At 46.4% G+C, this 11,718-nt stretch overlaps 1 protein-coding gene across 3 annotated transcripts in view; it reads left to right on the top strand.

Moving 5' to 3' along the window:
• Window positions 1-687: 687 nt before the first annotated feature.
• SETBP1 (SET binding protein 1) overlaps window positions 688-11,718 on the top strand; it is a 264,740-nt gene continuing 253,709 nt past the window's right edge. For all 3 annotated transcript variants that reach the window (XM_066180876.1, XM_066180875.1, XM_066180874.1), the window contains exon 1: window positions 688-1,513. The gene's annotated coding sequence lies outside the window, so the exon portion shown is untranslated. The remainder of the gene's footprint in view (window positions 1,514-11,718) is intronic.

Below are 11,718 nucleotides of genomic sequence, written 5' to 3'. Positions count from 1 at the left end.
AGCATTGCAGCCACACCGAGTGCGTGTCTGCGTGTGAGTGCGAGTGCGTGTGTGTGTGTATGTATGTGTGTGTGTGTGCCTGATCATTACCATTTCTTCCCCACACTTCGCCCCCTCCCCCCGCCCCCAGTGCTGCAGGACTCCGGGAGCGAGCGATAGAAACAGAGGGAAGAGACATCAGACCCCCAGATCTGCTTAACCAAATCACCGCCCCTTGAAGGAAGGCGGGGGGGGCGGGGGGGGGAGGGGGAGGGGGTGATGGGAACCAGACCAAAAGGACAAAATAAAAGACAGAGAAAGGAAAAATCCAGCGTGGGAGCAAAAAAGCCACCCCCAGGCGCACCCTTTCTCAGCGGGGAAGGGGATGCGGGTGTGTGTGTGTGTTGCATGAGTGTGCGAGCACCGACTCCGGCCCCATCAGGAGGAGGGGGTATTTTCCCTCCGCCTTCCCTTCGCCCTCCCCCGTCCCGGCGCGGGGCGGCGCGGGGGGAGCGGGGAGCGGAGCGGAGCGGGCGGCCGCAGCCCCGCAGCCCGCCGGAGCTCCGGCACCCGCTCCGGAGCCCAGGGAGAGCCGGGATAAAGGGAAGCTCCCTTGCTGCCGCCGCGCAGCCGTTTTCTCCTGGCGGGGTTTTGCTTTTTTTTTTTTTTTTTTTTTTTTTTTTTTTTTTTTTTTTTTTTTTTTTTTTTTTAATATATTTGAAACTCCTCGCCGGGAAAAGCAAAACCGAAAACGTTTCCCTGCAACCTCGCCCCCCTGCAAAAGGCTCCCAACCAACTAACAACAACAAGCAGAGAGCAAAAGACCCCCCCATCCAAAAAAAATTTTAAAAGAAGGAAAAGAAAAAGCGAGAGAGCTGGAGACCAGCTCCATCGATTTCAAATCCAGGATTTTATCCACTGCATTGGTTTTTTTTTTTTTTTTTTATTAAGTATCCCTTTTTTTTCCCTTCTTACCCCCTCCTCCTTTCTTTCACCTCCCGCCCCCCTATCCCCCCCTTCTCCTCCTGCTCACCCCCCTTTTTTCCTTTTCATTTTATTTTGGATCCTGCTAAAATTAACCGGGACTGCTCTGGGTGTTGCGTGTTAATTTGATTTACTCCGGGATTCCGGCTTTCCAAGACGCCATTTTCCCCCCTTTCTCGCTCTATCTCGTTCTATTTATCCCTCTCTATCTATCTGTTATCCCTCGAGCTATCTCTTCGTCTGTCTGTCCGTCCATCTCCCTCTCCCCGGTGCCTTCCTCCTCCCCCCGCCCTCCTCCCTCTGCGCTCTGCGTGCGCTGCGCGGCCGGGCGCTCCCCTCATCCCCATCTGACAGATGAACACCGCCATGGGTTTGCCGCAACACAAGCAAAAGCACCTTTGGGGGCTGTGGCGAGGGATTGGAACCGGGATCTAAAAGAGAAGACACAAGAAGGGGGGAAATCCGAAGAGGAGGAGGAGGAGAAGGAGGAAAAAAAGAAGAAGAAGAGGAAGCTACTAAGAAGCCCCCGGCTGCCGTTTTGGGGATATGGGTTAGTAAATGCGAGGGGGGAAAAAAATGGATCAAAAATTCTGAGGCATCGAGGAAAGGTCTGCCTTGATGATCGGAATTGCAGGAGGATCGTACGCCTCTCTCCGTTTCCTTCCCCCCCCCCCTTCTTTTTTTTTTTTTTATTTTATTTTCCTCCCTTCTTCATGCAAAAGTTAATGTCGTCCTTTTTTTTTTTTTTTTTTTTTTTTTTTTTTTTTTTTTTTTTTTTTTCCTGTTGTGACTGCAATGGCGCGGAAAAGGGCTTTATTTATTTTTTGGGAGGGGGAAATATTTCTCCTCTATGCATTGCATGCGAATCCTCCTCCCCATCCCCTCCGATCCCTTCCCTCCCCATGCTTTGTGCCTGTTTAGGGGTATGTGTGTGTGTCTGTGTGTGGTTGTCGTGGGGTGGGGGGGAACTGGTGGTGTGTGTAAGACCGTGCTGCTGGGAAGGGGTTGGTATTTTTTTTAGGAGTTTGAATAATGTATTTATTTCCCCCACAGCCCCGCCTTATCTCCCCTCTCATGGCCCCCGCTTTGGTAGCCTATAAGTGTTTATATGTGTAGGTGGCAGCTATGTGTGTGCCTTTGGAAACTGGGGGAGACACGACCCCCCCCCGCTTCGTAAATTGCAGGTTAAGTGGAGCTAGAGAGCAACACTGTAACCTTACGGGGATTTGTGTGTGTGTGAGTGTGAGTGTGTGTGCGCGGAGAGACGTGGGTGAACCGGGGGCCGCCGCTGCCCCGGGGTGGCCCCGCCGTGTTTTGACATTGAAAAAGACAAGCAGCCCCGAAAAGCTGTGATTTTGGGGAACAACGAAGTGGGAGGACCGGGGAGGGGGGGGTAATAATTAGGAAAGCGGGACAGCCCCCCACCACCAGCCCCACCACGCTCGGTGGCTGGATAATGATTCTTAATGAGCCGGTGATTGCTGCCCCCGGGACCCTGGTGGCCCCTTGTACCCCACAACGGGTGGAAGCGGAGTTTGGCTATGGACAGCTGAATACCGCCGATATCATCCCCCTGGGGGGTGGTTTTGGAAAGACGGGGTAACACGCAGCCCGCAGCCGCGGGCGGCTATTTTCAACCCCAGCCCTGGCGCAAGGCTCCTGCCCAAAGCTGGGCACTCGCACTCACACTCACACTCACACACTCACACTCACACCCCTTCCTCGCCCGGTTTCTCCGGAGGGCAACGGGAAATGGGGTCCCCTGCACGCCCGGTTGCCCCGGGTGTGAGCGTGTGTCAGTGTGAGTGTGTGTGTCAGTGTGAGCGTGTCCGTGTGTTTGCATCCCAACATCCCACCGCCCCACCGGGCACGGCGCTCCCCGCGCTGCCCCTGCCTGCTGTATTTATGTCTCCAAAAGGCAGTTGAGAGAAGGATTTCCGATTCGTTTCCGCTTCAAATAAACGGCCCCGATAATCCCGGGCCTGACGCCTAATGCTCAAAAAGGGCACCTGGCCGCCGGGAGCCCAACCCGGGGAGGCGGGGGGGTGACAGGGCACACCCGACTCGGACACCCCCGGTGGGCAGGTTTCCCTGGCCTCGGGAGGGGTGATGAGAGGGGCTTAGTGCGTGTGAGATGCGCAAGGGGGACGCGCGGGGAGATGCGAGGGGAGTACCCACCCATTCCGGTACCGTGGGGTGGCGGTGTCCCCGCGGCTGCAGTGAGCCGGGCTAACCCAGCCGGGCTCTGGGAGGAGTGGGAGGACGAAGGGAGGAGGGCAGGGGAACCGGCAGGCTGTTCGCCCGGTATGCAGAGGTGTTTCATTAGTCACCGGCCCGCGGTCGCCCCGCTCTGGGGTGGGGGGGCGACCCTCCTTGTGTCCCTCTATATCCCTGTATCACACGGCAAAGGATGCAGAGGAGTGGGGAGAGGAGAGCACAGAACCGGTCAGTGCTCCACTGTCAGGGAGGGCATCTGAGCCTCCTGGTATGGATGGAATTGTTCCAGGAGGAAAGGGCTGCTGGTAAATCCAGTCCTGGATAAATGGAATATTATGGGCCCAAATGGGAACGATTACTGATTTGAAAGCCCCTGCATGCAGGACTCACTTGGTGCAGGCTACAGAAATGATATTATCAGGTCTCTAGAGACAGGTAGTGACAGCATGAACCTGAGGAAACAAGTGGACCCTTTACTGTGGACAGTAAAAAAATATTCCTATCAGGGAATCATAGAATCATAGAATGTTTTAGTTGGAAGGGATGTTAAAGATCATCTCCTTCCAGCCCCATTTTCTCTCAAGGCAGGGACAACTTCACTTAGACCAGGTTGCTCCAAGCCCCATCCAGCCTGGCCTTGAACACTTCCAGGGACTGGGCATGTTCATGGGAAAATGTGCAAGTGTCTGTTTCATGCACAGCTTTCTGCACTTCCTCAGCTTTTGCTGAGATTACACCCCTCATCAGAAGCTCCTTTCACTTAAAGGAGAAACTTTTTTTCATCCCATTTGTTTTTTAGCTGAAAGGAGAAAAAAACCTGTCCACACAATGGACTTGTACTTTAATCTGTGCTCTTAGCTCAGAAGGGTTATGTAAAACTACGGAAAAAAGAAAAAAAAAGAAAAAAAAAAAAAAAAAAGGCAGAAACACTCAGTGAATGGAGACTTCTCTTCCATCTCTTATTGGCTTCAACTTTTTTTTTTAAAACGTCTCAGACTCAAAATTTTAATTGAAACCAGAAGTCTATTGAGAAGTAACTGAGCCAAGAAAACCTCTGTTTTCGCTGCAACTAGGGATGGCGAATAAATAATTTTTAGCTGATGTTATTTCAAGTCGTTTGAGCTTTTTGATTCCTGCCAAAAAGCCCAGCATAGATTATTAACACATTATCATTTTAGGAGGACGCAGTTTCTGAAATGCTATAAAATGGTGTGTTAGGTTTGTGTAGAGCCATACACTATGCTGGTTGCTGGCAAACGAAAGAAACAGTGGTCATGATTTATTATTAATAACAATCATAACTGAGGGATTTAGCTTGATTTGATATATACTGGTTTCTCTGCTGAGGTTGCTCTGTATTGTTTTCAATAATGTACTTTGATTGATTTGGGAAGTATTCTTGTTTAACAACTGCTATTGCTGTGTGCTTAATTAACTCAAGGAATTAAATGCTCAGAAAGGTCCAACTTTTTTTTTTTTTTTCATTTTCTTCAGATGCTGCTTTATCTCCTCTTCTGCTCTTTTTTGACCCATCCTTGGAGCTCCTTTTTCCCACCACACCTATCTTTTAGGTGCACGTGCCAATTCACAGGCACGTGCACCTAAACAGGATCTTGTTTTCCATTACCAGATTTGCCTAATCCGAGTTTCTGTGACTTTTTTTCCGTCTCAGTAGGGCTCAATTGCTTACACATAATCTTTCCCTTCTGTTTTCTTTCCCCTTTGGACAACACCCTCTAGGATTGAAAAACTCTTGCCTTGTGCCCTGAGACTTGCAATTACACAGCAATTTTGACTCCTGACCCAACTAGTAGCAAGAAGGGCGCTTGTCTAATGAACCACGTAAAAAACATTTCTGGGATCCAACAGATTGCTGTGATGGAAATGAAAGACGTCCCAGTGAACTGATGACTGATTTGTTTAACCATATGCCTAGGCTTTTTTCCGTGCTCCCCATTAACTACCCATCTCTGTAGTATCTGTGATCTGTGGGTCTGCAACAATGTTGAAAGGCAGAATTAATAACTGCCAAAATGAGTTCCATGAAGCAGGGAGGGACAGATTATAAGCCGTATTCAGAAAATGCAGCATCATTTTTGCCTACCATAACATGTAGGCATGCAGGGTTTTATATTTGTAAGTGCTGTGTTTAAATATGCTTCTGGTGATGAGGGCAGCAAATCTGTGTGTAAAAATTATAGAATCATAGAGTGATTTTTGTTGGAAGGGACTTTAAACATCATCTCATTCCACTCTCTGCCATGGGCAGGGACAACTTCCACTATCCCACGCTGCTCCAAACCCTGTCCAACCTGGCCTTTAACCCCCCCAGGGATAGGGCAGCCACAGCTGCTCTGGGCAACCTCTGCCAGTGCCTCAACCACCCTCACAGGCAGGAATATTTTTCTAATATAGGTGACCTATAAAATAGTAAGTAGTCAGAGGAAATCCATGGTAAGCTCTAGCCTCATTGCTGGGAAGTCCAGGAAACCTTAGGGCAGCATAAATCCAAAGTTTAGAGCTAGTCCAAGGTGAGAAAGGTGAGACTCTGTGGGAGAACCTTAGTGGAGAAGGTTCCCAATGTTTTGCTGCAGGGCTTGTGGTTTCAACTGGGACTGGTTTTGCTGCTGTTGTAGCTTCTGTTCTCATTACTTTCTCTCTTTCCAGCTTGATAAAAAAGAGTTTACTTTCCTGTTATTCTTGCTTAGGAAATAAAGTGACTTATGCTTTTAGGAAATTGTCACCTTGATTAAAGATGGACTTCAAAATCCCTCAGTTCAGTGTTTGAGCCTGGGGGAACTGTCAGATCTGAAAGAGACTTGCAAGCATTTGATACTGGGACTCCTTTTTTCTTTCTGATACAGACATGAAATCAGTTTGCAAGTGTGTGTGGTTAGCAACTTGGAGACTGTTTCTTTCTCCTCCTGATGAGAAGGCTTCACCTGATGTGCCTTCAAAAGTTCAATGCATTTTTTGACCTGTTTAGAGGTCTGCAGGATGCAGGGACCAAGCGCATCTCTGCAACAGGCACCTGGATTCTGAATTCACATTTGTCTGGTTGTGGAGAGTACAAAGTTAAAGGAATAAACAACTGGGGGAATAAAGGATGACAAAATAATTTCTTAAATTGAATAAAAGCAGTCAGAGAATAATACAGTTTGTATTTCAGAGCTGAGGAAATGAGTGAAGGAAGTAGCTAATTTCTATTTATCAGCTCTTGAGAGAGAGCAGAGTTAGGACCTATTTTGCCCTTTTGGAGCTGGATTTACTTTGGAGGACAGATTGTCCAAATGCAATGATGAACTTTTCAGTAAGGTTTGGGATGACTGCGTATGAAAAGAAATCTTCTGACATTATTTCGTTTAGGGTTTTGTTGTCTTCTGTGTCTCTCCAAAAGACTATGTAGAAACTTTGAAGAACAGCAGCTGACCAAAAAAGAAGGTGGCCGGGGAAATATTCTGGAACATGGACCCTGGTGCTGTTCACACATCCCCAAGTTAGGTTTACTCTTGCTCATGAGCAGGCACTCTGGTGGGGCTTGTGTACTTGTCCATCCAGCTCAGGGGCTTTTCAGGGAACATAGGAGTTGTGGAAGTGGTGAGGATAAGCCTGAGTTACCTTTCCTGTGTAGGGCTGTTGAATCTGATGCACCCTTTTGAAAGTGAGCACAAGGTGTGGAAAAGCCATGCAAGAGGAGGCCAATTTCCATGCAAATGTGAGGTCATAAGGTGGTGACAAGGATCTGACCTGCCCTGGTGAGCACCAGAGCAGGAAGTGGCCCAAGGCTTGGCTCTACAATATATTGAGAGGAGCTGGGATTGTGGCTAAATACTGTTGTGGAGTGACTCACTTGTCTTCACAGTGCCTCTGAAGGAGTGAATTCCTGATTCCATAAGGGTTGCTATGCAGTCCAGGCAAATAAGGGCTCTGTGAGGATGGCAGCAGTGAGAGCAAAGTTTTCTCTGCTGCAGTATGGTATAACTTTTAGCAGTGCTTGGAAAATCTTTTCAAAAGACTGTGTGGTAGGCAAGCATGGGGTAGCCCAGGACTCACTCAAATACCTCAAAATTAGAGATGGGTTAAAGATCGGAAGCCTGAGGTTTTAAGTTACTTTGAAATTTTTGTTAGCTTTAACCTCTAAAACTGAGATATATATGTATACAATGAATCACTCTCTTTCTCTCCTGGCATTTTAGCAGACGGAGAAGCCAGTTTTAAGATGGAATGGAGAAAATAATGGTACTCAAATCAGAGGTCAAGCTGCAAGGCATTACAGGCATGTCTTCCCTCCATATGAATCCACATATCCTTAATGTCCTACTGATGGGATTTCTAATACTTGGATACAGGCCTAACTTTCCTCTGTGTTTCCAGACCCAGCATATTCTGGAGTGATGCTGTGATCCGTGTCTATCTCTCCTCAAGACTTGCTAAATACTTAGCTTTGGGGAACGCAGTGGGGTTTCCACTGAAACTCCTCTGAAATCCTATTAGTTCTCTAGACAAGGAAACCCTTCCTGTTTGTTTTTGTGGGTTTTTGTTGTGGTTGTTGTTGTTTGGGTTGGGGGGTTTTTTCGGTGTTTTGGGTTTTTTTCTCTCTCCAAAGCCTTCCTAAGGAGCTCTATAGTGGGAATTCAATAGAATTCGGTACTGGGAATAATTCTCTGCTGAATTCCTCAGTTCTTTTCAGAATGGATCAGACACACAAAGCTTAACTGGGGGAGTTCAGCAAGTGTTCAAACAGGACTGCACACATGTAAAGTGTTGTAGCAGGCGTCTGGGCAAAATATTGCTATACATGTCCATTGTTCCTAAGGTTGCAAATCAGTTTAAAATATTAACCTGTACATTCACATCCTTGTAATTTCCATAAATCTTCAACTAATGGGCTGAAAAAATGGCATGGTTTCTCTCTGTTTCATGACAATTTTCTTCCTGAAAAGTCGAGTAAGCCTTTCTAGCTATCAGTTTTGTTTTCAATTGATTCAGGAAAAGTGAGACTGGAAAAAGGAAACGCTTTCCCTTTTTAAATTATTCTAACTGCATGCTTTTGAAGAGGATAGCAGTCTCTGTCTTAAGGATACAGGGTTTCTTGATGGCTTCTGTCGTCTTTTGGTGTTTGAGTAAGACAAAAATTGGAGGGCATGGTGTCTGATGCTGTGACAGATTAGAGTGTAGACATCCTGAAGGCAATGGTATTCTTGTAGTCTGTTGACTTAAAGAGAAGGGCACTGGCCCAACAAATCCTGTCGGATAGGAGTCATAAATTACATTTTTTCATAGGTTTTGGTTACATTAGAGTTCTGTGTCATGGGAGATAGTCACAGGAGCATGAATCTTGCTCCTCCACATCTATCACCGGCATTGAAGAGACATTTGCTCTTAAAACATGCTATCTTCTAGGTGTGAATTTTCAGATAGAACGTTTTCTTCACTCTTAGCTCAGCAAATAGGCCTCCCAAGACCCTTAAGGAAAACCTTTGAAAAAAAAGTAGTGTGAGTAGAAATTAAAATAACAATAAGATGCAGCATGATTCTAGGTAGGAACTGAAGACTTATTCAAACGCACAGTCACCTCCAGATGGGGTGCAGCAGCCCAGACACCTCAGTTCAGGATTCTCTTGGCCCATCAGAGTCCACAGACCAAACTTCGCTTGGTTGGGAGCTAAGTGAAGGGTTCATATTAGGAGACAGCAATCCGTGGGTCATGGATGAAGAGAGGGGGTACCCATGACTCTCTTGACATTGGATTCCCCCCCAAGTGTTGATACCATCCCAACCTTTAACACCCTCATGGAGTAAGTGGTGTTAGGAGTATTACAAGTGACAGAATGAAAGGAAATGGCCTCAAGTTGCTCCAGGGGAGGTTTAGATTAGATAACAAAAATAAATTGTTTCCTGGAGGGTTGGTCAGGCATTGGAACAGGCTGCCTAGGGAAATGTTAGAATCACCATGCTTCAAGTGCTCAAAAGAGTGTGTGGATGTGGCACCTAGGACACGGAGTGGCCTTGGCAGTACTGGGGGAATGGTGGGAGTCCATGATCTTAGAGGGCTTTTCCAACCTAAATGGTTCCAATGAGTCTAAGGGAGTAATAATCCAAAGTGCTGGTCCTGCTTCAATAGGGATTTGAGTGGTGAACCTGGGGCTGCTGACCCTCTGTGCTACCTTGGAGGGAGCCCGATGTGTGCAAAGAGCAGAGTAAAGCAATTGAGCTGTAGAGGCTTTTCAGGCCTGCGGATACTCAGCAGGCTTTTATCTCCTTCTGACTCAACTTCACCCAGCACTTTTGTAACCACTTCCTTTCAGCCTAATTAGAGGCAAAGGTGCTCCTTCCCTTTGCCCACAGCAGCTGTCAGTTATCTTGCCTTAGACCTGGCTCAGGTCTTCCCATCAGCATGCTCCAACTAATGTTTTTGTGCCTCTTGATATCACTGTCCCAGCACTGTGGGCTGCTCTTTGTTCTCTGTGCATCCGGCTGCATCCACTTGTGTCCTGTGCTACTTTTGCCTCCTGATTTTTTTCCTCCTTCTTCTTCTTCATCTTCATCTTCGTCTTTCTTCTTCTTTCTTCTTCTTTCTTCTTCTTTCTTCTTCTTTCTTCTTTTTTCTTCTTTTTTCTTCTTTTTTCTTCTTTTTTCTTCTTCTTTCTTCTTCTTTCTTCTTCTTTCTTCTTCTTTCTTCTTCCTTCTTCCTTCTTCCTTCTTCTTTCTTCTTTCTTCTTTCTTCTTTCTTCTTTCTTCTTCCTCTATCTATGAGGCTTTAAGGGAATTTCTTGTATTTCTGGCCCTGCCACTCTCCCCAAAAGACTGATGTACTCTGCTGGACAAAGCAGTCCAATGTTTTCCTTTAAATACCCCAAATTATTACTATTCTTCTTGTATGCCCTTTAGACATTCCATTTGCTTATGGTCCCCTCTTGATGTTAGGGTGCTTGGTGTATTATACAGCACCAAGCAAGACACCACTTCTTACTCAGCATGGAAAAACACAGTGCAGTGTCCTGGATGGACAAAAGCCAACCTTTCTTACTCCCTGCATTATTTGAAGCATGCAGAATGGAGTAACATAAGATGTGTTGTTTGTACAGACTCCAGACTGAGCACGGGATAGACCCTGGACTGAAGCCTTTTAGATCTTCCTTGTGCCATCACTTATGGCTCTGAGGAATGGATGCTGAGCCAAGACGTGATGCATTCCCTATCAGATGTGTTGTTAAATTTTATTTATTTATTTGTTTTTCCCGAAGGAAGAGGAAGCTGGTCTATTTGGCACACGTGCAAGCAGAAATGAAATAATGGAGAAGGGGAAAAAATGGTGAAAGGAGTCCTGTGGCAGCAGCAGTAAATAAAAACAAAACTCTCATTAAAGATTTACATAGAGAAATAATTTGCCACATATTTTGTGGTGCAGAGGGAAATGTTTGATCAGAGGGAGAAGAAGAGATTATTGCCCTCCCATGATGGTGTTAGAAGGAGGCTACTGTGTATGATGGCAGCTCTCCAAGAGCAGAGTCAATCTAGGAAAGTTTGGTAACACAGATGATGGAATTGTACAGGGTTTTGCTTTCTGTGGCTGATCTCTGTGCCAATAACCTTTCCCTAAATACTCATAAAACTTTCCATTTGTAGCCTGGAGTAACTGCCACTAACTCCAGGATGGTGTGCTTGGCTAGAGCTGGGTGGAACGTAGTAAGTATTTATGTCCCCTTCTGTGCACATTGACACTTCCTCCTAAAGAGTTATATGGTTGTTGTTAATGGAATAAGTTTTATCCTTGCAGTGACACACACTCTGCTGTGTCCCGCTGAGCGCTCGCGGTGGTCTCCTGGGTGATCCCAGGAGTCACTTCTGATTGTACATCACGCTAAGAGTCATGATAATTGGTCTTGGAGCTCAGCAGTCTGGAGCTGACCTGATTTAGGCAAATCTACCCACTTGACTTTTTGTGTTGTAATGAGCTGAGGCACAGTTGGCATTTCTTTCTGCTTTTCAGTGTCCTGGAGGCTTGATGTTCACAAGGAAAATGAGCAAAAACCACATGCCAGTTCTTGATGTCATTCGGACCAAATGCTACACCTTGATTTCCTAGAGAAGTTGTAAATGCCTGAAAGTGTTCCAGGCCAGGTTGAACTTGGGGTTGAGCAACCTGGAGTAGTGGAAAGTGTCCTTGCCCATGGCAGGGGATTGGAACAAGATGGTCGTTACAGTTCCTTTCAACACATACCATATTTTTGTTGTCTATCTCAGAGGGAACAAGAGGGAGGAGTTTGATAATTTTAGATATCAGAAGCTTCTGTGAGAAGGAGTTCACAGGTCGGATGACTGCACTCCTTTTCCCAACACTCTGATACAGCTTTAGGTTATGAGTGAGTAGATTTACAAAACTTAGTACAGTTCTCAGGCAGGAGCTTGTAAAAGTCCTTGGACAGCATGCTCCTGCAAAGGGTGCATTGCTACAGTCATGATTGCCACAGCTGTACCTTGGGCAGTACTGCTTTTATTGTCCTTGTGATTTATGGCCATGTCAGTAGTTTAATC

This window comes from Chamaea fasciata, unplaced genomic scaffold (genome assembly GCF_029207755.1).
Source record: "Chamaea fasciata isolate MVZ Bird 193981 ecotype frontalis unplaced genomic scaffold, bChaFas1.0.hap1 SCAF_4, whole genome shotgun sequence".
Taxonomy (NCBI): domain Eukaryota; kingdom Metazoa; phylum Chordata; class Aves; order Passeriformes; family Sylviidae; genus Chamaea; species Chamaea fasciata.
This window is presented reverse-complemented; position numbering and strand designations above follow the sequence as displayed.